The sequence below is a fragment of the Aotus nancymaae genome, unplaced genomic scaffold (assembly GCF_030222135.1).
Source record: "Aotus nancymaae isolate 86718 unplaced genomic scaffold, 86718_ANA_hifiasm-v0.15.2.pri h1tg000083l, whole genome shotgun sequence".
NCBI classification, from domain to species: Eukaryota; Metazoa; Chordata; class Mammalia; order Primates; family Aotidae; genus Aotus; species Aotus nancymaae.
The window spans coordinates 3,214,098-3,237,328 of NW_026988498.1; the positions used below are offsets into that span (position 1 = coordinate 3,214,098).

Here is a 23,231-nt window from a genome sequence, read left to right on the forward strand (position 1 = left end):
ACATAGTATTGTTAAATGTGTGTGCATTGTTCTACAGCAAATGTCTAGAACTTTTTCATCAGCATGACCAAAACTCTACCCATTGAACTGCAACTCCCCATTCTACTTACCTCCCAGCTGCTGGCAACCACCATGCTACTTTCTGCTTCTAAGAGTTTGGTTACTTTAAATGCTTCATATAAGTTGAATAATGTAATATTTATCCTCTGACTGGCTTATTTCACTTAATATAATGTCCTCAAGTTTCATCCGTGTTGTAGCTATATGACAGAATTTCCTTTTTTTAAGGCTGACTAACATGACACACACACACAATAAATGTATTTCCATCCTTTTGAATAGATACCCAGAAGTGGGGGTGCTGGATCATATGGTAGTTCTATTTTTAATTTTTTGAGGAGCCTCTATTTTTTTCTCATAATGGCTGTACCAATTTACATTCCCACCAAGAGTGTCCAGCCTTTCAATTTCTCCACTTTCTTGCTAATTTCCTGTGATTTTCTCTTTTTGTTTTTTATTCGTATAAGTAATGGTTATCCTGACAGGCGTGAGATAATATCCCTGTGCTTTTGATTTGCCTTCCACTGCTGATTACTGATGTCAAGTACCTTTTCATAGACTGGTGGCCATTTGTATGTCTTTTTTGGAGAAGTGTCTATCCAAGTCCTTTGCCTATTTTTTAATTGAGTTATTGGTTTTTTTGCTATTAAGTTGTAGGGGTTCCTCAGATATTTTGGATATTAGTCTCTTATCAGATATATGATTTGCAAATATTCTCTCCAATACCTTAGGCTGCCTTTTGCTCTGCTGATTGTTTCCTTTGCTGTACAGAAGATTTTTGGTTTCTTAGAGTCAACTTGTCTGTTTTCCTTTTTTAATCTCTGATTTTGGTGTCATATTTAAGAAATCGGCTGGGTGCAGTGGCTCACGCCTGTAATCCTAGCACTTTGGAAGACCGAGGTGGGCAGATCACAAGGTCAAGAGATCAAGACCATCCTGGCCAATATGATGAAACCCCATCTCTACTAAAAATACAAAAATTAGCTGGATGTGGTGGCTCACAAATCCCAGCTACTTGGAAGGCTGAGGCAGGAGAATTGCTTGAACCCAGGAGGCGGAGGTTGCACTGAGCCGATATTGTGCCACTGCATTCCAGCCTGGTGACAGAGCAAGACTCCATCTCAAAAAAGAAAAAAAAAAAAAAAGAAATCATTGCCAAGACCTATCTTGTAAGGTACTTCCTCTACGTTTTTTTTTTTTTCTAGGAGTTTTATAGTTAGAGCATGATTTTTAAAGGCTGACTAATAATAACCATTGGTTGGATCTATCAGAATTTATTTAACTGATACTCAGGTACTAAACATATAAATTGCTTTTAAGTTTTGGCTAATTTAAACATTACTGCAATAGACAACTTTGCATCTAAATTTCTTTGCACCTATCCATGAATATTTCTCTAAGATTAAATTCCTATAAATACAAGCAGTAAGCCATAAGGCATTACACATCTGAAGTCTTTAGATACTTATGTAGTTGTACCACAGTGTACCCCTTGGTGAGTGTTAGAGTATGAAAATACTTAGAAGAAATGGCAATGGGCAAGTAGAATAGACTCCACAGTCCATGCTTTAGCATATGTACACCACACCTAGGGTCCAGATAATTTCAATGGGGAAGAACTGAAGGAGTTACCAAGGAAGCTTATTGGGATTCACAAAAGCCCACTGGTAAGTGACTTTTGTGAAGGGCCACATTCCTAATCAGAGACTTTTATTAAAGAATAGTATAACATAAAAAACCATGTCAGAAAAAAATCACTCTTTGTGAAAAACCCCAAAGGCAACAATAATCACAAAAAAGTTCTCAGGTCTAATCCATGTAGAAGGGAGCTCAAGGTCAGAACAAGCCACTTGTTGGCAACTGTCATAAAATACTCGCATGCAACAGAGAAAAAAGCAAAATTCTTCCTATGTCCCCTTTCTTCCCCCCACCCCCCGCCCCCTGCCAATATGACAAATGATCTACAAATGAAAAAGGGTGAGAATATTTCAAGAAGACATCCAACTAGGTCACAGGAGTTTTAGTCTTTAGTTTCAGAAGCCTTTCCTAGGGTGGTAGGAAAACTTTTGCAGATGGGTATGAATACACACTGTTGGCCATCTTTTGAGAAGTAACATAGGTATTATTATATTGAGAATTGTGTAGGCAGAAGCAGCACTGGACATCTTGATCCGGATATATTCTGAGTCGATATTCAAAAAGAGGTGGTGGTGGGGAGGGGTGGAAACCATCATGGCCATAGACTGGTACCCTTGTCATTTCTCCAGGGAAAATACTTAGGCAGAGCATTAAAAGAAGGATTCCTTAGCATTCTTTAGCAAATTAAGTGATTGCCAAGACCATGAGAAAGGAATCAGGCAAACGGGGCCACCGCCTCCCCGGCACATGCCCCTGTGTGCACCAGACACAGCTTCCCCTCCTGAGCCAACACAGCCCTGCAGTCCACGCCCAAGTGGACAGCGTCCATCAAAAAGAGGCTTCCTGCCGCCTTTGGGCAGAAATAATCCTCCACCACAGCTGGAGTTCAGCTCCCTCTGACTGCCTTGGGCAGATGCCCTTGTTTGGAGCTGAGATTCCGTCATGCCAAACTAGAATGTTATAGCATCGGTGGTTAAGAGCTTGGCTATCTGATGGGCTTGGATTAACTTCAGACCTACCTGTTATCAGCTTAGTGATCTCTTCGTGACATCTCCTCTGCTGTAAAGTTGATGTCTTAATGATGTCTTCCTTGCCTTGCTTGTCTGAGAAGAAAAAGCTAGTCCAGCAGGATAAAAGCTCCCATAAATAACATTATGTTTCAATGCAAGGAAGAATGTTCTTTAAAAAGTCACCTGATAAAAACAGAATGGGCTTCCCCATGAGGTGGGTCATGGTCAGGGTGCAATGAGGCAGAGTCGGGATGACTCTTGTCTCATCTCCTCTAGAATGCGTGTCCTGATTCTAAGAGCTTCAGAAAATACTACTTGCATTTTTAAAAGCTGTATAAACATGTGGTGCTGTTGTGAGCAGTGGATGGATTGTATTGTTTACAGGAGAACCCCCAGGAAGAAATAGAATGTTAAAAAATAAGCAAACAACAGACCCGGAAACCTTCTGGTAGACCCGTTCTGTCTCACATTTTGCTTAAAACACTCAAATCAAAAGGAGTTGTTTAATGACTACAATGATAAAAGATCCTTTCCAGAGGGAAGGCGTGATTTAAAAACTGATGTCAATGAAATATGTGAATTATCTTATTTGAAATGACTCTGACCATCCAGGTTTTTTTTTTTTTAATTTTACCAGGGAATTCATTTAGATTATTTCCCAAATGAATTGAGATCATGGATTTTTTACTAATATATAATTAAAGGCTCCAGTTAATACTATTTCCACGGTAATTTCTTGTTTTCTAAGTCATATAACAGACTGCAGATTTAGCAGAGATGTGATATTTCACTAAAAAGTAGAAATCATGGACAACTGTAGGGATTTTCATGATGCCTAAAACAAAAGATCAGTTATTAAAAATAAAGGCCTTTCCTCAGTTAGAATGTCCATTTGTTTGAAGTTTTAATACAGTCTTAAAACATTGCAAATAACTCACTTTACTTTAAATAACAAATATTTGAAAAAGAAAATAGGGTTGAAAGTCCAACTCCAGAAACAGCTTACTAGAGCAATCTTCTGAGCATAAATTACTTGGGAAAAGTAGCTGTGTTTGGAAAAGTGGATAAATAATTTACTCTTCCAATACAGAAACTTGCTATTAAAGAAACTTTAAAAAAAAAAGAAGAAACTTGAATTAATACTTTTATTTTGAGAAAACCAAAAAAGCATTTTACAAGAGTATTAACATTTCCCAACCTATCTATATTACAATTTTGAACATCAGTTTTTCTTGAAGTGTAAAACACTAACAATAATAAATAAGCTATGTTATAAAAATCTGAAAGTTGTTTAACAGGATTTATCTTATTTGTTCTATGTGACAGAGAGTCTGGGAGAGAAGCTACCTTGGATAGCACTGAAGCATATGCACAGTTATGAAATCATAAACATGTGAACCTGGCTGAGGTCTCAATCTTCACAGGTCTCATTTTTCTTACCTTCACAAGTAAGGAAGTTGGGTTAGCTTAAATGTTTAATGCTAACATCCTTCTCTCTCTCTCTTTAAAAAAAACTGGAGCATTTATTAAATGACTAATTATTAAAATTCTTAACATCCTTTTTCTGTAAACAAACCTTTAAACATTTTGGAATAATTTTAGATTTCTAGAAACTTGGCAAAGTTAGTACAGAGAATTGCCCTGTACTCCTCATCTCCTTGCTCTATTGATAGCATCTGACATTGTTATGGTACATTGTTATAACTCAGAAACCAACACTGGCACACTGCTACTAACTAGACTCCACATTTCACTTGAATTTCAGCTGTTCTTCTGTTCCAGGGTCCCATTCAGGATACCACGTTCCATGTGGTTGTCCCACCTCCTTCATCCCCTCTGGTCAGTAATAGGTTGTAATTATTTCCTTGCTTCTGCTGACCTTAACAATGTTCCACAGTAACTGGCCAGTTGTTCAGCTTCACCTTAGACTTTCTCCCTGTATTTGTTCAGTAGAATGGCAGTGTGCTATTGGTCACAGATTTCAATGAGTTAGAAACCCAAAATAGTTCAATCTAATGAAGATTGCCCAGCCAATGCCTTGGTAGGGAGGGGAAGGGGAAGGAAGAAGGAGAGCTGAGATGTTAGCCACATTGGAAATGGAATGGGAGTAGTAGGGTTGAGTTTATATATTACAAGTGCTACATGATAAACTACCCCCATACACTCATAAACACACCTAAGTTGGTTCCTAGGATGAGTAGATTGGGAACAGCAGGAGATGTACCTGAATGGGGGAAACAAGGTAAAGGGATGACCACTGGCATGCTCTAAGCCAAAGGTTTTCAAACTCTTGTGCTCTGTCTTGTAGTTTGTTATACATTTGTAATTCAGTAGGTCTGGAATGAGACCTTGCAATATGTATTTCTAACATGTCCCCAGGTGATGCTGATGCTGTGGTTGTGGGGACCATGCTTTGAGAAGCACCGCTGTTGATCACTGAATGAGTCAGTGGCACAGTCGAGGCTCTAACCCTACTGCCCCGATGTGGGTCACCAGAACGCTCCTTAGGTGAAAACTGAGCCCCAGAGCTCCATCAGCAACTTGCTTTCTGACAATCAAACTAGAAGTTTGTGACTTTTAGTTAGCACCAGACTGAGATGGATGTGATTTGGAATTGATTCTACTTGGTGAGGAAGGGATGAGGAGGACACGGAGGGGAGTTTTCCAACGTCTCATTTCTACAGGCGGGCCATTTTCACTCAAAGACATATAATTGAGAAAACGAAGATATTGTGGACAGAAGTATCAATGAACCTTGACGAGACCTGGCTGAGTAGATAGCTGCCTGTGCTCTACCAGCAAGTCACCTCTCTAGCCCACAGTACTCTCCATGTGACATCAGAAGGTCAACCTAGGTGACTGGAAAGGTATTTCCAGCCACTACATAGTGATTCCATTTGTTCATTTATTCAATAGATGTTTCTGGAGGACCCGTTTTGGGCCAGTCGCTACACCAGGCGCTGGAAATAAAGCCATGAATAAGACTCGTATCAAGCTTTTCAGTCTAGTGGCAAAAAAGAATGAAACAAATAATTACAGTACATTTGTCTGAGTGGTTTAATGAGGGCAGCACAGGGAAGTGTGACTCTGAGATTATAGCCCTAGCATCACCTTCCAATAACTGGTCTCCAATATTCCTCCTGCCTCTCTTTCACCTGCAACAAAATGTACATTACAACAACTTTCTTTTTCTTTTTCTTTTGAGACAGAGTCTCGCTCTGTCTCCCAGGCTGGAGTTTAGTGGCATGATCTTGGCTCACTGCAATCTCTGCCTCCCAGGTTCAGCAATTCCTGTGTCTCAGCCTCCCAAGTAGCTGGAATTACAGGTGCCCACCACCATGCCCAGTTAACTTTTGTATTCTTAGTGGAGATGGGGTATCACCATGTTGGCCAGGCTGGTCTTGAACTCCTAACCTCGTGTGATCTGCCTGCCTCAGCCTCCCAAAATGCTAGGATTACAGGTGTGAGCCACCACGCCTGGCCGCATTACAATTTTCTAATGACCCCATCTACCCATTTCAGTCATTGCAAGAATGAGACAAGATCACCAAAACCAGAAGTTACATCTATAGAAAGCATTGCAATACACTTTTCTCTTTCCCCAAAATACAAGAACCAGAATGAATTATTTCCTATTCTGACAACCAACTCTTCCATTGCCATTTTTTTACCTAAAACGTTTTTGTTATTTTCTGAAAGAATCCACCCTAAATGGAAAAGCAAGCTACAACACCTACAGCAATCTATTAACACTGTACTCCAGAATCCAGAAACATCATTTGTATTAAACTGTGTTAAGAATAGTGAATAGTTTCATATACCCAGTCAACTGGCAATGTTTAAGGCCATGACTTTAAATATCATCATTTATAAAGACAGCAGCTCCACTAAAAAGAAAAATTATTTTGATAAGTTACTTACACCAAGTTTGAACTTTTTGCTACAATTTCTTTTTTCATTTAGTGACTATCTCATTTGTTTTGGTTTTGTCTGCTTCATAAATGCATTCTTAACACGGTATTTCTACAAGAAGCTTGTGCTGTCCTCAGTAAAAGCAGTAGTGTTGTTGTAAATCTAAGTTTAACTTTTGTGGTGAAAATGGATGGAGTAGGATTGTAAGCACTTACTCCTTTGAAGTAAAATAATCCTGAATTTTTGGCTCCGAAGATTGAATTAAATTGTGCTCATGAAAGTGCTTTGTAAATAGCAAAGAATGATATCAATATTAAGCGTTATAAGCACCCATGTTAAAGCTAGGTATTCAATGAATAGACATAAATTGCCTATAGAGAAAATGTTTTTCTTTTCTAATAGTGCAAATCAATGGCCTGTTTGATTGTTTTTTTCAATGTGTGTCTGTAATGATACACATAAAAATAAAATAGTGACATTGTAATTCTTTTTCAACTTCGGGAGATGAAACTCTTGAGTCAAGGAATCTCAGATAAAAGCTATCGTTTATGTTTTTAGTTTTTGTACTTCTTTGGAATTGTGAAATATCATAGAAATAAAAACTTGCACCACAAGTAACACAAACAGGGGTTTAAAAATAAATCATTGATTAATTCTTCTCCCTCTTCATATTCTATCTGTAGAAGAATGTCAACATTTTACTCAATGTACATCCGTGTATTTTTCTATGCTCGTGTAGACATATAGATCACCCTTCCATCTCTTCCTCCTTCTCTTCCTTTCTTCTCCCTTCCTTTCCCTTCTCTGCTCTTTTAAAAATTTTTTCCTACATTTTCAACAAAAATGGGATATACCATATACTACTTACTATGCAATATTTTTAACTTAATATAATATGCATCTTTTTCTATAGAAACATACAGCTCTAACTTATTCTTTTTAAATCATTCTTTTTACTAGATATACTCCAGCCTAAAGTACAAACATGCTACCATTTATTCAACCTGTAATCTATTGTAAACATTTGGATTTTCCCTCCCTCCCTCTGTTCCTTCCTTCCTTCCTTGTTTCCTTCCTATCTTTTCTTTCATTTTTCCTTCCTTCTTTTCCTTTCTTCCTTCCTTCCCACCCTCCCTCTCTCCTTCCTTCCCTTTTCTTCCTTTCTCTCCTTCCTTCCTTCTTTCCTTCTTTCCTTTCTTCCTTCCTTCCTTCCTTTTCTTCTTTTTTTGGGAGGGAAGGACTATCACAACAATTTGTTGCAGTAAATTCCCTTGTGTACATAGCTAGATGTGCTAGGCTCCGAACATGTGATTTTAATTATTATTTTGAAAACAGGAGAATGCCTTCAGAATTTCAGTAGTAGAGGACAGGGCTTGCACCGTCATATTAGGTTATCTTTAGATTAGAGAAAACGGTGTGCTATAAGTTAATGTACTATAAGCTAGTATGCATATTGCTGGCTATTATTTGAACAGCAGGATATCTACTTTATGGTATAATGAGATCCTTCAAGACAAGTTTTTACTATGTTATTATCATTATTACTTGCCTCTTGAAATCAAACCTTATCATATTTTACATTAGATATAAATGTGAAGCAGGCAGTGATAAAAACCAATTTAGCAATAACTATAATTATTAATGGCAGCGATTATTCACTATTAGTCATAATCACTCACTCTTTTATCATTCAGATAAATCTACTTTCAAGCAGATTTTAGTGTTGTTCATAATGCGGAGATTAAAAATGGGCTCTTTTAACTTCCAGGTAACTACGTGCCCTGCTTTGTGAATCATCATTCTGGCAGATGGTGAATTTCACTACGGGGGACTACATGCATTCTGTGCATTTTTAAAATTTAGATTGTGAATGAGGGTTTGTAAATCAAATCCTACACTGAAAGCACCAGCTATGGAAAAGCAGATCAACCCTGAGCATTTTTGAAAAGAAAGCTTTTAAAGCATGGATGCCCGTTTAAAAAACAACATGCCTTAAGAACTTGGAGTGTTTTAAAATCACGTTTTCTTAAAGGACTCCATACACAGTTGGGAACTTTAAACTTACTTAAACTGGAAGCTATGTATCTGGTTAGAAGAGAGACCGCAGCTCCCTGCAAGCAGACACTTGCCTATTTCCATTTGCCAGGCAAGTCAATGCATGACCTTATCAAACCTTATCACTGGCCTTCCTCTTATTTGCTGGACAAGGGCTTTCTGCTCTATTGATTTCCTTTTAGATGTATGCTCAGGTCAGGTAAACTATGAACTGGTGTGAACTGGATTGTTCTAACTCAGCTCTTGGCAAGATAAAAGAACAGAGGTCGCTCACAGGCAAATATACTCAGAGTTGAAGGAGGCTGGGATTCCAGTTTGGTCCAGGCAGCTGCTCTGCACTGAGTCCTATCAGAATTGCAAATGGCTCTGTGGGCTCAGCTAAGTGTGTTTAATGATGGGGTGAAATCCTGGAGTTCAAACAGTGCACGGATAAAATGTATATTTTCATGTGATTATATTATTCGCAACAGGCCCTGCATGATGGAATTCGGTAATTGTCAGTGCTGTCAAAAAGACATTTCTTTTTCCTTTGACCATTACTACTGCATCGATGTAATTTGTCATACTAGTTATCAAGCAGAGCATCAGAGAAGTAGAAAAACCAACAAAAACATATTCACACTCTTTATACCCACATCTCTATCACCCTCTATTAAATCAATTATTAAGGCTCAGTGCAGAGTAGGTGTCTCTGGGTGGAATAGCTCTTTTGTCATCTGGAAACTGTTGTCTGGGGCTTAACTCTTTCCTGGTTAAACCTTTTAGCTCCCTTCAGTGTGAAGAAGTATATTCATCAATGAAATAAAGTCAAAGAACAAAATAGGCAAAAGTCTGATATCTGGCACAAAGGAAATGTTTTGTGATTTGTTTTAAAGTAAATGGAATAATGCAAGCCTTGGGGAAACTGACTCACTGGGTAGATCCATACATAGTATGAGAAAAAAGGTTCAGAAAATGTTAACCAATATTATTACAAGCCAGAAACGGGTGAAGGTAGACTAAAGATCCCACAGGATTGTGACTTCTCATTTTTTAAGAAACCCAGAAGAGTACAAAATATGACAAACATAAATAATAGTAGAGTAGGCTTCATCAGAAATGAAGAACAAAATTCTGTGACGACGGACACCATCTAGAGAATCTAGCTGTGATTTTCTTGACTTGACCTAATGAGGATCGCTGGGGACCATCCTGCGGACTTTCTTTCACATCATGTTAACAAATGATCAGTTTGCTTTCTTCCTTTCTCTCTCTCTCTCTCTTTTTTTTTTCCTTTTTGAGATGGAGTCTGCTCTGTTGCCCCGGCTGGAATGCAATAGCGCGATCTTGGCTCACTGCAACCTCCGCCTCCTGTGTTCAAGTGATTCTCCTGCCCCAGTCTTCTGAGTCGCTGGGACTACAGGTGCACACCACCAGGCCCAGCTAATTTATTTTTGTATTTTTAGTAGAGATAGGGTTTCGCTGTGTTAGCCAGGATGGTCTCGATCCCCTGACCCTGTGATCCACCTGCCTCGGCCTCCCAAAGTGCTGGGATTACAGGTGTGAGCCACCGCGCCCGGTCAGTTTACTTTCTTATCACCCTCTTTCAGTGGCTGGGTCCTAAGACTTGTCCAATGACATGTGAATTCCATCCTCTTAAATATTTCCATGTTTCCCACCACGGGCTGTTTCATCAATTCCAAAGTTCTGTTTATGACCCAGCACCTGCCTGTCTCTCTGACTTCATCTCACAGGATCAAAACTCTCCAAGCAGTGTGGACCACCCGAAGTTCCTGAAAAGTGCTACCATTGATCACAATTCCCTGAAATGCCCTTCTTCACCTTATAGTACTTGTGGAAATCTCCTTATCCTTTAAGGATCAATTCAAAAATCAGCCCCATGTGAACAGAATCTGTCTCTTTCGATTGTCAGCTTCTTGAGGGAGTAAGTGTATGTTTCGCTTTGAGTCCCAGGTAGGTGTCTAGCACAATGCCTGTTGCTATTTTTTGATGCAGTATGTGTACCCTCAAGTCTCATAGCAGATAAATGGATCGACAAAATGTGGTGTGTCTATAGAACAGAATATTATTCAGCTTAAAAAGGAAGTTCTGACATAGGCTACATGGCAGCACCTTGAAGACTTGACGCTAAGTGACATGGGCCAGCCACAAAAAGACACACACTATGTGATTCCACTTTATGAGGTACCTATAGCAGTCAGAAAGTAGAATGGTGGTTACCAGGGCTGGAGAACAGGAGGATGGGGAGTCATCCTTTACGGCTATAGAGTACCAGACTAGGACAATGAATAGAGTTATGCAGATGGGTGGTGGTGATGGTTGCACAACAATGTCAATGTACTTAATGCCACTGAAGTGTACACTTAGAAATGATAGGGCCGGGCATGTGGCTCATGCCTGTAATCCCAGCACTTTGGGAGGCCGAGATAGGTGAATCACCTGAGGTCAGGAGTTTGAGACCAGCCTGACCAACACTGGGAAACCCCGTCTCTACTGAAAATACAAAAATTAGCTGGGCATGGTGGCGCATGCCTGTAATCCCAGCTACTCAGGAGGCTGCGGCAGGAGAATTGCTCAAACCGAAGAGGTGAGGTTGCAGTGAGCTGAGTTCACGCCATTGCACTCCAGCCTGGGTGACAAGCGTGAAACTCCATCTCCAAAAAAAAAAAAAAAAAAAACTGATTAAGATGGTAAATCTTATGCATATTTATGACAAAAGGTCAGCCCCTACCTTTGTTAAACCTTTCCTGATGACCCCTACCTTCCCTGGGTAAGGTGTCTTCTGTGGCCTCTTCCCAATGGAGGGCATGTCTGTGGAACAGAAGTTCTCACACACCTCATTTGTAATGGCCAACTTGTCTTTTTCTTTTTTTTCTGTAGACTGCGAGCTTCTTGAGAGAGTATTTGTATGTCAGTAGACAGAACCAAAGGTGCGGGGCGGTGCCAAACCATTCACGAGAACTTTCACCCTCATAATCCAGTCACCTCCCACCAGGCTCCACTTCCAACTCTGGGGATTACAATTTGACGTGAGACTTGTTGAGGACACAGAGCCAACCCATGTCCTTAGGGCACACAACATGGCATTTTCGCATGGGAACTGGCTGCATTCGGGCAACATTCTGTAAGGAGAGCTACTTCACCAGCCCTGTCCCTCTGTACTCCCGACTCCATCTTGCCATAGGTACCTAACCTTAACAACACCGAAAGGAGCCTCCTACCTGGAACTGCATAAAGGAAACAAAACACAGAATGTGCCTACCCTATGACATGAATTATAGGCACACAACAAATAACCAAAGGAAATGACACTCTGTCAGGGCTCTTCTGGCTGGAATCACAAGAAAAAGCCATCAATTCGCTTAAGTCAAAAAAGGGAATTTATTGGTGTTGATAACTACAAAGTCCAGAAGCAGTCTTAGCATTAAGCAAGGCTGGATTCCAGAGCTTAAATTATCCTCTGGTTCTTGCAGAGATTGACATCAACCACTCTGGGTTACTTGGTCCTTGCCTTTAGCCAAGGGAGAGAAACAGCTTCCTGAGCAGCTCTGGTTGGTCCAGCTCGGAACTTGCCTTTCTTTCCTTGAGCCAGTCGCTGGAACCAAGGGAACAGTGCACCGTGACTGGACAGTCTGCATCTGATAGAGACCAAACAAGGCCATCTGGGGAAGAGGCAGTTCCAGACTGGGGAAGATTCTGGGGGGAAAAAAAGATGTCTACAATACTATATGTATAAACACACCCACAAAGATCTTACTAGCATGAACGTTGTCTTTTTATTTATTTATTTATTTTGAGATGAAGCTTTTGCTCTTGTTGCCCAAGCTGGAGTGCAATGGCACGATCTTGGCTCACCGCAACCTCTGGGCTCAAGTGATTCTCCTGCCTCAGCCTCCTGAGTAGCTGGGATTACAGGCATGTGCCACCATGCCTGGCTAATTATTATTATTATTATTTTTTGTATTTTTAGTAGAGATGGGGTTTCTCAGGTCTCAGGTTGGTCCCGAACCCCTGACCTCAGGTGATCCACCCACCTCAGCCTCCCAAAGCAATGGGATTACAGGCGTGAGCCACCACACCCGGCCAGCACTAACACTGTCTTAATTTCTCCATTAGAAACCAGAAAAACCTTTAATGAACAGTGATGGAGAGAATGGCCTGTGATTGAATTGTGAGCCTGTTTCTCCCAGCAGGCTGCCCCTGTGCAGGCATCTCCCTCCCACCTGACCCGTGGTCTGTGCTAGTGCAAGTTAAAACGGTCACTTCCTTGCCTCGGAGCTGATCCCAGCCTCAGTTACTTTCCAGTCTCTCTGCTACCCGTCATTCAGTCTTTTGAAGTACAGCATTAACTAACTGTGATTTCACTGCAAAAACAACTTTGCCAATAGAATGACATTCATATCATCCCTTTCCCCAGATCTTCCTGTGAGCTCCTCTCTCTCATTCAATTATCTCTACTCCAATGTCACTTCCTTGGCTGAAGGAAAAATAAGCCCTCATTCCACACACTGCAACCTCACCTTAGTTGCTTTACAGCATGTATTGTACCATAGCCTGACCACAAATACTTCTCGCTTAATTGTTCATTTTCTGGCTCTCTTTCCAGAATATATCTTAAGACAAAGAATTGCAGATTGGCATCGTATTTTCCATCTAAGCGCATGCTCAAGGGAACTCAGGTTAGTCAAGCTAACATTTTCTTCCCCTATAAACTAGTGCTCCCTAAGGAGTAATTTTTTTAGAATACTGATTTCCATGATCAAAATATGCTTGGGAAATGCGTTATGGTATATACGCTTCATGAGGACCGGTTATCTTTTCATGGTGATATTTCTAGTATATAAAGGTTTATCTTAGTACACGGTAGGTACTCTCTAAATGTTTGTTGAATGAATGAATCTAGGCAACTTAATCTTCGCTTTTTTTTTTTCTTTTTGAGACAGTCTTGCTCTGTTGCCCAGGCTGGAGTGCAGTGACACAATCTTGGCTCACTGCAAACTCTGCTTCTCCTGAGTAGCTGGGATTACAGGTGCGTGCTACCACACCTGGCTAATTTTTTTTGTATGTTTAGTAGAGACGGGGTTTCACCATGTTGGCTAGGCTGGTCTCAAACTCCTGACCTCAAGTGATCAGGCCGCCTAAGCCTCCCAAAGTGCTGGGATTACAGGCATGAGCCACCACACCCGGCCCCTTCACTTTTTAAAATTTGAAGTCTTGAGATATCAGTGAAGAGACTTGCTTCACTTTGTTTAACTCAGTTTTCACTCTGCAGTTTTCATAGGATATACTTAGGCGGCTTTTCTGTAAGATATCGTCATGTCTTGCTCCCATGAAAAGAGGCTTACTTTTATCATTAAAACGTTACAGAGGAGGAGGAGGTGATTGCAGTAGTACGGTATTTATAGAGGGTTTTTCTGGGCAGAGCACAGCATCCTGTTTTAAAGATATTAGAAAGCATAGCATGGTGTAGGGAGGGGCGCTGGGGAATTCTTCCTGGACAGCAAATAGCTCTTACAAAACAACAATTTGATGAGCTCAGTGCGAATGAATCAGAAACATATGGATTCAATTTCCCTTGAAACACACATGGCTTTAACAATTAAACACCACAGCGATTAGCAGGGAAAAGAATACACAACAGAGATTTGATGGAGGCCATTGGAAAACATGTCTGAGGTCTTTCCTGAGCCCAGCATGGGGTCATTCCCATAGGACATGTGGCGTTCTAGCTGCACGACACACAACGTCCTTTTCCAAATGCAATCTATTGGGAGCATTAGTATTAACTTTCACAGCAGTTCTGTGGAGGAGAAATGGCTTTTATGTTAAGGAAAATGGGTGGAGTAGAATTACATTTCGGGAGGGGTTATAGTTTCTGCATTTGTTACACTGATAACATGCATAGACACACACACACACACGAGTGTCTGTGTATGTTACGGTAATTCTCTTCAAGAAACTCAAATCTCTCCAAAGACATTATCTCATTTGTTTTTATTATGTGTGCCCAAGAGATATATGTGATTATTTCAGCTCCACATTTAGAGAAGGAACTTAAAGAGCAGAGGGTTAAGGAGGTGACCCCAGTCACACAGCTGGCCTGTGGACTGGCCAAGCAAAAGCCAACATTTCCGGTCTGCAGACAGCCAGTTCCTACCTCCTCGTCTGCCCTGGCTCTAGATTAATAAAGCCATGTACAGCATTACTGTATATTAACTTGAAATTGGGTTTCCTAAGGGGAATTCTGGTTTTTCCAGTGATACTGTAGCATTCAGCAACTGGTGAGGAAGATGCAATTAATTCTGCCCTCATGAGTATCATCATTATATAAACTATCTCAGCAGCCTCCAGGGCCAGATACAAGACACTGAATTATACATTACAAAGCTGTTCCTTCCATCAAACAGCTCAGGGCCAAAAGGAAAACCCAAAAGGCCATATGATCACGGGTCACCATCCTTACTTAATGGGCACAACAGTTTTCTATTCAGCTCAAATGTGGGGGAAAACCTTGCTCCCCTTCCACTTTATTTTAAAAAACAGTAAATGTATTTTTTTTTTTTAGATCAAGAGGGAGTATCCTATGTGACCTAATATTTTGAATCTTTCTGTATCTAATTTATCTACCTCAAATATCTTTGGCCCACAAAATGGTCCCTAGGGTGTATTTAGTATAATAATATTTTAAAGCTGGAGAAAAATTTGCAGGTGATTCACACCAATAGTTCTCAGTCTGGCCAAGCATTAACCTCTCGTGGCATGGCAGGAGCAAGTGGTGGAGATTAAAGAAATCTCACACCAACAGGAGCTGCCCTGCCTGCCCTGAGGTGGAGCTCAGGACCCTGGCACCTGCTGGCAATCCAAGGGACTGCTATCTAGTACACCCCACTGAACCCACTCCAATCCTGCTACCTAGAGATGAAGCAGTCTTGTAAAACACACAGGCCATTGCCTCTTATGTTCCATGGATCTGTTCATTCCAGAAATACTGTATTCATATGGGCACCTGTCTTAAAATTTTACCTGGGGCAAGGTATGGTTGCTCATGCCTGTAATCCCAGCACTTTGGGAGGCTGAGGTGGGAGGATCGCGTGAGCCCAGGAGTTGCAGATCAGCCTGGGCAACATAGGGAGACCCCATCTCTACAAGAAATTTTTAAAAAGCCAGACATGGGGGTGCATGCCTATGATCCCAGCTACTTGGAAGGCTGAGGCGGGAGGATTACTTGAGCCCAGGAGATGGAGGTTGCAGTGCGTCGTGATGACATCACTGCACTCCAGCCTGGGCAACAGAGCAAGATTCTGTCTCTAAAAACTTACACACACACGCACACACACACACACACACCCCTGGGATTTGTTTTAATCAGATATGATAAGACGTGCACAGCCATAGAAATGATTGTTAAGAAGAGGAGCGTTTAAACTCCCACATGACTCCTGGAAACAGGGGCAGGGCACACCACACAGGGCCATGTGGGGAAGCAGCAGGGCTGGCCAAGAGCCAGGGAGGAGGAGGGAAGAATGGGGCAAAAGCCTTTCCTGGGTATCACAGGAGGCAAGGTGAGGGAGCAGAGCAGACCTGGGGTTGGGTAGTTCAAGTCATTTCTGCAGGCTCAAGGGTATTGGGGTGTCCCCTCTTGTCAGATGCCTGGCCCTGGGGTGATTGAGGGCAGGAGAATGGTATCCCAGACTGCAGGAGCCAGATAAAAGGAGGAGGGTGCAGCATGGACAGGATAGTTGGTTTGCAGGTCATGGGCGCATTCACCTGCAAGCCTTTCTATCTCTAGAAATTAGCTAACCTTAGGGGGCCATTCCTTCCCAGGTTCACAAGACCCGGAGATGTCAAAGTCGCATAAAATACAAAGTTAATAAATAACACGATTAGTACAGTACCTCATTAACCATCAGAGTGCTAAATGAGGATCACAGAAATAAAATAATAAAAGCCTTTAACTGCATGTTTTCAGTGTATACATGGTTTCCAGATATCATTTCTCTTTGAATCCTCCTAGAAAATCTGTTACCTGCATAATGATTATCATCATCCCTGGATGTGGAAACAAAGGCTGAAAGGGAGAAGAAGACGTGGTTTCCTGATAGCAGAGCTCGGGTGGACACCAGATTTTTCCACTCCAGATCCTGCTTTCTGCTTATGCTGATTCCAACGGACGTGAGCCTTGGGTGCTGCCTCTGACAGCTGCTGTGCAGCCAGAGACAGCGTCCAGGACGCAGGCAGTTTGCCTCCCACACCGTGACAGGTAATGCCGGCCTAAGCTATGATCCACAAAAAATAGGGCTATGACTGGGCGTGGTGGCTCATGTCTGTAATCTCAGCACTTTGGGAGGTCAAAGTGGGCAGATCACGAGGTCAAGAGAACGAGACCATCCTGGCCAACATAGTGAAACCCTGTCTCTACTAAAATATTTAAAAAAGTAGCTGGGCGTGGTGGTGCGCATCTGTAGTCCCAGCTACTGGGGAAGCTGAGGCAAGACAATTGTTTGAACCTGGGAGGTGGAGGTTGCAGTGAGCTGAGATCATGCCACTGCACTCCAGCCTGGCGCCTGGTGACAGAGCAAGACTCTGCCTAAAAAAAAAAAAAAAAATAGGGCTATGAGCCCTCTGCTTTTCAGAGCAGGAGGAACATTCCCGCAGTGTTATGGATTGGGTGTGTGAGTTTTTTCTTGAAGCACATAATTAGAAAGGGGGTCTATGTGTCACATATAAAATACCGACAGGCCAGCCACAGAGAATGCTGCAGGCTTTGACAGACAAGATAGGGTGTCTTTACCAGCAAACAGACACCATGCCACATCATCCTTAATGAAATACCTGCACTTCAGTGAGATGAACATGCGTCCTTAGCTCTACCTGCCTCCTCACGGTCCTTCTCCAGCTATAAGGACATCAAATAAACCGTTTAGACAGAGAGCCCTTTAACCAGTTTCTCAGCGGCAGTGAATCAAGTCAGAAAGGTAATTCAGCCCTCACTCCCAAGGCACAAGGAAAGGCAAGAAAAACTGTTTCTTTAGATTCTGTTCTCTCTACAGAACCATCAATTTCCTCCGAGAGTCTCAATCAATCCCATCAGGAATGCTTGCCAAAATGAACGCTCTGTGGAAACTCAAGCTGGGGCTTGTGTCTGCTCTCTGGGCATCTGCCCTCATCTTTTTTTTTAAGGGTGGCAAGAGGGGACCATAGTAACATGGAAGGTGTGACCTACGACAGGCCCCAAGCTCCTGGCCCCTGAGTGCCCTGTCACAGGCTTCTGAGTACTCGCTGTCGTGCACTGCTTGCCCATCAGCTGGTGCCACTTAAATAATTGCTTTACCAGAACTGGCTTGTGTAGGACTCATCCGAAGTCCTTACCAATAGAAGGAATGAGGAATTCCCATGGAAAGTTGGCCTCGCCCTGCTCTTCCCTCATCGATGAAGTAACTTGAAACATGCAGATTACCAAGGCCCCCAGAGGCACCAAACTCAATTCTTTGCCTTGTCCGTGCCCTTCAGCCCACACAGATGGCAGGAGCAACTTAGAGGTGGGACAGGCACTTAGCGGCAACTCAAATATTTTTATTTGATTGCTTAAAAAAAATGAGGCTTTGAGAGGTGAAGTATTAACCTCTTGCCCAAGGTCATACTACTGGGGAGAAAAATCAATTCATCTAAAGCTCTGTCCAAAAGAATACTCATGTTCTCTTAGTCCCTCACAGGTTCGAGCATGTGTCTTTCACCACATGGAGATTTTTAGACATTCTGTGCTTTGTAGGGTTTACTCATTTTAATCCAAAAAAAAAAAAAAAATCCCTTTCATGTTGTGCAGCTAATCATCGAAATGCTAGGCAACCTGAATGTTTTATTACAAACCAGTATTCCCTGCAGAAAAGTCTTATTTTGATTAATCTTTAGCACTTACAGCTCCTTTCTGCCAATCAAAGTTTCCATCACGCGCAAGCTGCTGCTGCGGAGGCCAGGTTTACATGCTGAGCCAGCCCAGAACAACTTCAGGAAGGAGAGGCAGGACTTTTCCTGTCTCTTTTGATAAGGGGAACAGTATGTTGTAAAGACGCCTTTGTGGAATCCTTCTTCCCTTAGAGTAGATTGAAAGACTCTTGCTTTAAAATAGCCACCAGTGGAGTAAATAAATATGCTGAATTCTCTTTCTAGTGAATATATTGCTGATTAAAAGAATAAGATGTTCACAAACCCAACCCAGATAAGTCTGTAAAGCTTGAAAGAATTTACTGAATTGGCTGGGCGTGGTGACTCAATCCTGTAACCCCAGCACTTTGGGAGGCTGAGGTGAGGGGATCTCTTGAGGTCACGAGTTCCAGACTACTTTGGCCAACAGGGTGAAACCCCATCTCTACTAAAAATACAAAAATTACCCAGGCATGGTGGTGTGTGCTTGTAATCCCAGCTACTCAGGAGGTTGAGGCAGGAGAATTGCTTGAACCCGCGAGGCAGAGGTTGGCGTGAGCTGAGATTGCACCATTGCACTCCAGCCAATGCCATCTCAAAAAAAAAAAAAAAAAAAAGAATTTACTGACTAGCAGGTGTTCCCCACATCACATTTTTCAACTGCCTGGCCATCCACGCTACTTCTGAGCCCACAGCAGTTGCAGACGGTATCTTTTTCTGGAACCATCCTTATTTTTTATTCTATCTATCCACACTGCTTTCTCCTCCCCCAGCACACACACCACATAACATATGTGGCTCATTACAATGCAGAGAGCTGTTGTGCCCTCTTCACGTGTGAGCCAGAAAGAGAACCCATGCCTTCCTGGACCATTATCCCTTTCAGCCTGCTTGTAACAAAGTTGTTCCTACCTCTCATGGAGTGAGATTGGAAGGTTGTGTAAAGCACTGTCTGGAAATGCTGCTCATAAGTCATGGTCCAGTGGAGACAATCTGTGTTGGATTTTTCTAGAATTACCATAGCTAAGTATGCAAGAAAAACATGAACGTGGGACAGGGGCAGTGGCTCACACCTATAATCCCAGAATTTTGGGAGGCTGAGGCGGGTGGATCATGAGGTCAGGAGTTCGAGACCAGCCTGGCCAATATGGTGAAACCCTGCCTTTATTAGAAATACAAAAAATGAGCCGGGCACCTGTAATCCCAGATACTCAGGAGGCTAAGGTAGGAGAATCACTTGAGCCTGGAAGGCGGAGACTGCAGTGAGCCGAGATCACACCACTGCACTGCAGCCTGGGCAACAGAGAGAGACTCTGTCTCAAAAAAAAAATTAAAAGAAAATAAATGAATAAAACATGAACACTGAATTGCCTTTATTCTTTCATCTGCACACTCCTGCTACCTCCTGGCCACCATCCCACCACTGGGCCCTCACAGAAACCTCATCTCCCTCCTCTTCTTAATAAATATTGGGAAATGGAATGGTCCCTGGATGGGCACAAAAGCTTAGAAGTCAAGAGATAAAACATTCTCCTCCTGCTTCTAGGAACGATAGGAAAACTCTTGAACCTCACTTGCCTCCAAATTCTCTTCATAGGAAGAATCCATACCCCAGCAGCCTTGTGGAAGCCTGAAGAAGCCAATTCTCTCTGTGTGGAGTCAGGGTGAAGAGCTGAGGAAGGACTTTCCCTGGCTGCAGGGCCATTACCAAGCAATTGAACACACATTTCCTATTTGTTGAGACATTTTGAGATGCCATTGTATTTTCACATCACGTTTATAAAGCACAATATTTATCCATTCGCCTCTGTCGGCGTGTAGTAAAATAACAGTTAACATTAATTCCATATTGAAATTTCAGAAGCCTTTTGAGATTGCTATTAAACGTTTAAAAGCAACTCCTCTTTTCTAGGTAAAAGCCTTTCATCTGAAGTGTCTGCTATTACATTATTGGACCCAGATTTCACTGCTATCAAAGATCTTTAATTTGGTTGCATTTGTAAGCTGTACATATTATTGTTTTATGTCTTATAATCATCATGTCTTAAAAATTATTAGACATAAATTAGGTACCATATTATTATTTGGTATGTAATATGTACCAAAATATAACTTCATGTAAAGCCATTTGCAGTTTTGGCAAACCTTGGAAGAATTACAAGCAAACTGTTGAGATGCAATACTTTGCATCTAGGATAGGAGTTCCCACCAGTTACTGAGGTTCTTCTTCTAATATTGAAATTAGTGTGTGCACAGTGGTCTTCCAAACGGGCTTCTCTAACTGTCTCAGAGCTTATCCTGCTCTTGAAGTTAGCAGTTGATTGTCCAATAGTAAAAATGCATATTGATACTGAAGCTGGTTTGTGAATATCCTGTTCTCTCTTCTTCTAAAATTATAGGTTACAATGTTAGACTTTGTCACTTCTCTTTTTTTTCTTATTTCTTCATTCATTCAACAATCACTAGGCACCTTCTTTGTGCCAAACACCAGTCTTGACTCCAGGGATGCTGCACTGAACCATCTAGATCTCAGTTGTGAATTGCTCTTAGGAACATTGTGCTTTGAGAATGAATTCATTACATTACTAGCAGAGTTCATCACCACATGCCTCATTACAGCAGAGCTTAATTATCATTAATGTAATATTGCTTTGTATATTTATTCATTACACACACAATTAGTAATATTATCTTTCTTAGATAAAATACTTTAACAAGTCCAATTACTAAGCTGTCGAAAGGACATATATAAATGTTTGTAAATAAATAGAGGTTGGGAAGATACAAGATGATTGTGACAAATGTCTATCCCTGAAACACGATAATCATTGAAAAGCATTACATTTATTTTGAGGAAACTGTGGTTTCTTTGAACAGGAAAAAAGTGTAGCAGCTGGAATAAGAGGTATGCATAGTATGAGAATAATACCTAACTTCATAGCAAGTCAGTTTTATTTCTTATGATTTGCTGTTCCACTGTGACTATAGTTTGCTGACTAGTGGCACCTGCAACCTTATTATGATTCGTTCTTACAGCCAATCATTCTTCTTTTTCTTTGACAGTGTTGGTTCCTCTTCCTCACCACAGCATCTCATTTTGATCTAGTCATCTGTTTGAGTTTTGCGCTACTATTTTCTTAGCATTTTCTCTTATCATTTCTGAGTTCTTACATTGACTGTTTTGCACATATCTTAAATGTGGTTAGGTAAATAAATGCACAGAGACCTGTCAGTTTCTGACCACCAGCTAGGCACCTGTTCATGTCAGCAATTGTCATTACTGTACTGTATTTTTCTTTTTTTGAGACAGGATCTCACTTTGTTGTTGGAATGCAGTGGTGTGGTCATGGCTCACTGCAGCCTTGACCTCTTGGGCTTAAGCCATCCTCCTGCCTCAGCCTTCTGAGTAGCTGGGACTACAGGTGCCTGCCTGCCACACCCTGGCTAAATTTTGGGATTTTATTGTAGAGTCAAGATCTCATTATGTTTCCCAGGCTGGACTCAAATTCCTGGACTCAAGTGATCCTCCTGCTTGGGCCTTCCAAAGTGCTGGGATTACAGGAATGAGCCATCACACACAACCCACTGTAATTTTCATATACTCACCAATGCTGGCTCTCAATGGTCATATGAAATTATGTAATCACACGAAAACAATGCCTAGTTCAGCCCAAGGGAAGCAGATGCTACTGTTTTACAGAAAGGGATATTAGTAAACCCATTATGTCCCAGGAAGTAATGTATGCAGTATTAGTTAGATGTGTGTTTTCTGTTGCAGGTACCATTTCTGGACTTTATGGGTATATTAGTTATGCAAAATAGCCTTTACTCCAGATACAAAGGAGAGAAGAGAAGGCAACATGGTGAGATAGAAAAGAATGAGCTTTAAAAACAGATAGGTGTGGATTTACATTTCTGCTTTACTTCTTCCTACTATTAAGATTGGACCCACTGAGCTTCATTTTCTTTACCTGTAAAATGAGGATAATGAAACAAAAGTCATAGAATACTACATACTAGTTTCTCACTTTTTTCTTCCTTTGAACCAAAAAAGAAACCACATATGTTCAAAACATGCACCACTCAACACTCTAAGACGGAAATAGCTTAAACTACCAAATTTGAGATTGAGGTATTGGGGGATGGAGATTATTAAATTTCCTTGTTCAGATGAAACATAATTAACATAATCAGTATGGAACTTTTTTCATGCCTAATTCACTTTCTAGTCCTAAAATAATGTTGTGTAAATTATTGGCACGTTGTTTCATTTTCATGCTTAATTAAAAAAAAAAAAAAATCTTCTCCTTGTATTTAAATGCCTATTTAGTTCCATTTGGGCCCTTTTCTTTGAACTAAATGCAAATGAGGGAGGTTGCATCTATTTCATAATCTCCCTTTAATCAAGATCACTACGAAGCATCAGCCCCCTGGGTGACGGGTGACATAAATCATATTAACTTAATTCTGTGTGTTTCATTAAAGGATTTGGTATTTTTATGAACCAGAATATCTAGGTCACTGCCATAGAAGCTTCAATCAAGCTGCAGATCTTATGGAGTCAATGATGTGTTGCTTATTTGATGAGATGAAGATGAAGTGCCTACTCCCACCTCATACTGGCCTCATTAATAC

At 41.2% G+C, this 23,231-nt stretch overlaps 1 long non-coding RNA gene across 1 annotated transcript in view; it reads left to right on the top strand.

The window, feature by feature from the left end:
- Positions 1–16,945, top strand: part of LOC135271582 (uncharacterized) — a 67,847-nt gene extending 50,902 nt beyond the window's left edge. The window contains exons 2-3 of the long non-coding RNA XR_010339708.1: positions 13,282–13,354; positions 16,690–16,945. This is a non-coding gene — a long non-coding RNA (uncharacterized LOC135271582). The remainder of the gene's footprint in view (positions 1–13,281; positions 13,355–16,689) is intronic.
- Positions 16,946–23,231: the final 6,286 nt, after the last annotated feature.